We start from the raw sequence: 4,651 nt of genomic DNA on the forward strand, positions 1-4,651 counted from the left end.
ATCTTCAGCTGGATGCCTCATCTGGAATTAGGAACTCCTGGACCCAAAGGAGGAGAGCAAATCACAAAATCAGGAGCAGTTCTCAAATGTTATGAGTCCCTCAGGATTTGGCCAGATTGATGTGAAGGATTAGTTGTTTACTTGAATTCACTAACCCACAATGACTCAGCTGGATGCCTCATCTGGAATTAGGAACTCCTGGACCCAAAGGAGGAGAGCAAATCACAAAATCAGGAGCAGTTCTCAAATGTTATGAGTCCCTCAGGATTTGGCCAGATTGATGTGAAGGATTAGTTGTTTACTTGAATTCACTAACCCACAATGACTCAAATATAACAAAAGTTCTGGTTTTCTTGCAATCTAGTCACAATTTACCGCTTCCCTTCTTTGTGTTAAAACTGATGTCTCTGGTGCCACCACCATAAACACACAGGAAAAATCCCATTTAATTTCAATCTGAAAATAAAATAATAATTTCAATTTTATTATCTATATTTCAAGAACATGATTCTAACATTATTTTATCTTTCTTGTGGTTTAATTCTTGATTTATCTTAGTTAATTCTACTATCTCAAGCTGTTCTGTAAGGGATAACTATAGCTTCAGTTATGGAGATATCTACAGTATATAGTGGAATTAGAGAATTTTCTGAGGTGACATTAGACTGAACTGACAGAAAATATAACTGAAAATCTTCCAAAGTTTATGGATAAGCTTCTCCTTTAATGGACTTATTTATTTATATTAAGTAGCATTTGGCAACTACAGGAATGGCTATAAAATTGTTCTAATGGGTTTCCAGAGCAGCTCCTGGGTGGGTGGAGTTGCGGATGTCGGAAGCTTGCTGTTCTCTGCTCCTTTTTTGCCATGATCTCAGCTTATCATAGGTGTGATTGCACTGCTAACTCTGCCCTGCAAAGTGTTGACTTTGGGGGGGCTAATAAGTATTTTTCTGTTTTCCCCCCATCTTAACATATTTGTCTCCCTTCCCCTGTAAAAGAATATTTGCCCTTCAGGACTGTATGGCATACAAATAATTAATGCTTGTCAAGGGAGGGAAAAGAAGAAAGGGGAGAAATCCAGCACACATCTAAAATGAAACTGAGAGTCACAGACATTTGGATAAAACCCAGGAAACATAAAAGTTACAAAAATAATTTCTATTTTCAGTGACATTGTAAACTAGGATCTGCCTCTTGTTCCTGCTTTTTTTGAGGAGGTTGTACTACATAACTGAAGAAGTTTGGGGTTTTTTTACATTGAACTTTAGAGACTTTGTAGAACAGAATATCTGTCTTTTTGCTTCACATTGTTTCTCTGAGGGGTTGCTACAAAAGGAAGCCAAACCTCTTTATGCCAGGAACTGCGTGTCATTTAAGTTATCTCCTTCTATCCATAGTACTGTTCTATAGACTGAAATAAAAAGTAGATAAAAAGAGCTGGTACCATTAAATGAACTTGCTCAATCTCTGTTTTTCTGGGAAAGAGGGACAGAGGGGAAGGTCACAGTTGTTTATGTCCTAGAGCTACTCAATTTTTCGTTTACTTGTATTCAGTACAGTACTGAGACTGAAAAGTTAGGGATCCTGGAAAGAAAAGGAGTCTACAAAAACACAGGCAAGAAAGAGAAAGAAGAAATGAGGTAAAATGGAGGGGAATACACGAAGAAGATGAGGTGAACAAAAATGTTACGAGTGCATCTATGTGGGTTGTGAGTTATTAAAACACTTCCCTTCTCTCTCCCCTCTCAAAATTATTCCCAAACTTTCTATTAAATGAATACATTCAGCCACTGAAATTTAGGAATTACCATGATAAAGAATTAAGGCTCATCGCCAGCTGTGCCATCCCTGGTGTCAAAGCTGTATGGTATGCCCTTTAATTATATTGAATCTTGGTAATTTTTTCCACAAGTTTGTTATGTTGTCTAATGCATTGCATGGGATAAAGATCACAGGATGGTTGAGGTCCATCAACCTGACAATGAAGATAGTCAGTGGTGACTTCCATTAATATACATGCATAATCCTTATTATTCGTTATTATATTGCTATTCCCTTTCTTAAGGGAACCTCAGAGTGATTGGGGCTGGAACTACAGTGTTTCCAGTAATTTTAAATGTCTGAACTGAGACACACAGGATCTGAATTTTTAGGCGTGCTGGGTCCTGCTAATGATCTTTCAGTCACATCTGGTTTTCTGAGCAGTTAGGACTCTTGTCTTTTCTGTTGGAGATACGGACAGCAATTGTTTGAGTACAAAATGCAATATAGACAGCCAATACATTGGATCATAGTCCAACTGCTGAGCACATAAACAGTTCCCAATTATAAATGCTTCCCTTCACCTGGTACATACAAAAGGCTGACTTTGGCTCCATATAGCCTTCGTGATGCTTGTCCAAGCAGTCAGATAATAAGTTACTGCACATAAAGCTTTTGTTGTATGGGAGTCTTCTCTTCTTCTTCTCTTTTCCTGAGAAGTTCCCTGCTTCCCCAAGAGGGGAAGTGGCTGATGTTAGGTCCTCAAATCTCAAATAACTGGCTACTGAGCTTGGTGCATGCTGCTTTGGTAAAGTCAGTATTTTGACTTTCAGGTATTAAGGATACAAGTGTTTTTTAATTAGTTCTAGCTACTGGTCTTCAGATCTTTAGAAAACCAGACCTCAAAACCTCTGGAGCAGAGAAACTTTAAAGGAGGAATTTGAAGTAGCCACTAGAGGAAGTGTGATTTAAAAATAATTCCCTGAACCACAGAGTAACTATACGACACAGAGAAGGCATTTTAGATGCACACACTTTTCATTATGCTGCTTAGTTACTACCTAACCAGAAGTTAGCCCTTTCCTTTTCTTCATAACTAAGCCCAGTATACTTGTCCAATACTGTATTCCTCTAGCTCATCACACTCCCATCTGCTGTTTCTTCATGTGTTCCGTTCAGGTCAGAGATGGAAAAAAAACCCAGTTTTTCATTACATTGACAAGTTGTCATTCAGTTCCTGGGGAGAATTGTAGTATGATGCCAGTTTAACAGGTAAGGAGTTGTTTACATTTTCATATTGTTAATTGAATGTGTTTAATTGAGGGATACATTCCAAGACAAGTAAAAACAAGATTCCAGTCCACGAGACTTAGAAGAAAATGTGTTTCAAAATTACATGGTACCCTACCCAGATTTAATTGCTGCAGAAGTGAGATTGAACAGGTATCTGCAGCCTTATCTTATTATACCCTGTGTTCATAGAGCAGCAAAAGTGAAACCTCAGTATATAAAGTTCTTTGCATTTGCACCCTTGGTTTTAAAGGGAAGAAAATGTTAGACCTCTTCTTTGTGATTTTCATTTCTCATAGAGGAACACTGCATTTCTGTTAGACATTTGGCCTTGGTTTACATAGAAAGCCAGACTGGAGAAAGTAAAATTCTGGCTTTTCTTTTTAACGTATCCCGATGGCATAGTTACTTAATAACCAGTAGATACTTGGTCAAGTTAGGATTAGGATGGACAAATTCAAGGTATTAAGAACCAAAGGCTTTGCAAAAGTTCAGTTGAGCAAAATCATTTGGATGATTAAATATAAGTAAAAATACCATCCAGGGAACTACAAAGTATTACTAATCTATAGATACTGCAGAAAGGACAAGAATCCATATGGAAAACATCTGCCTACTTGAATAAAAAGGACAGTTGATTGGAGCAGTAGAAATATTAAAAGCATAGTTTAGTATAACTAAAATGGTACTGTGGCTTTTATTTCGTAAAAGCACATCTAAATTGTATTCTCTGTAAATTCACTTTCTGTCTATCCAAAAAAACCTACAACGTGGTTTTGATATTATACTGGAGCCACTTTTCCATATCCCCTTTGCCATTTCAGTTGACAGAGGTTGTAATTTCACCATGCTACCACCTGCAGACATTTCTCCTTTTATAATGTTGAAATTCCGGTTGTTAGAATACACTGAGCTTACGTTATCAGCCCTTCTGTAGGTAGGTTCTGTGATCTTCCACAGAACAAGAGTGGAGTTTTCTTCCTCTTCTATTGCATATTCTTTTTCTGCAGCTGCTCTTCCACATACAAGTCTTCCTGGTGCTGTTTAGCAGAGACTATTTCCAAAATAATACTCTTTTTTCCTTAAATGATGTGTTAGGGGAAAGGTAAACTTGCAAAAAAGAAAGTCAGACTCCTCTCTAACCTTACTGCAACAGGCCTTTAACAGCTTTTATCATTTCAGTATCAGAAAACAAATGTCAATATTAGAGTAACCTGAGTTTGACTTCACAATGCTGCTGTAAGGGGCAAATATATCATTATCTCCATTTACCTGTAGTAGACTGAAGTATAGATAGAATTTTGTGTATCTGGCCCAAGGTCATGTAGAAATGCTGTAGCAGAAGTATGATTAGATGCAAGATCTTCTGAGTTCTAGTCTAATGCTTAAGAGCTCTCCTTTCTGTGCTGTTAATGGTAATGGGAGGCATTTATACTTAGGTAGGAGAACACTAGCCAGAAGAAATGGTTCTTTTCCAAGCATGGCAGAAAATAAATTTTTACTGTTTGTGATAGTTTTTCTCAGTCATAGCATGCAGTTAGCTAAACTTGTCTGGATTTAACCTCAGCAACAAAAAAAATCAGAGGTTGCAAAGTGT

This window comes from Lepidothrix coronata, unplaced genomic scaffold, assembly GCF_001604755.1.
Source record: "Lepidothrix coronata isolate B3197 unplaced genomic scaffold, Lepidothrix_coronata-1.0 Scaffold216, whole genome shotgun sequence".
NCBI classification, from domain to species: domain Eukaryota; kingdom Metazoa; phylum Chordata; class Aves; order Passeriformes; family Pipridae; genus Lepidothrix; species Lepidothrix coronata.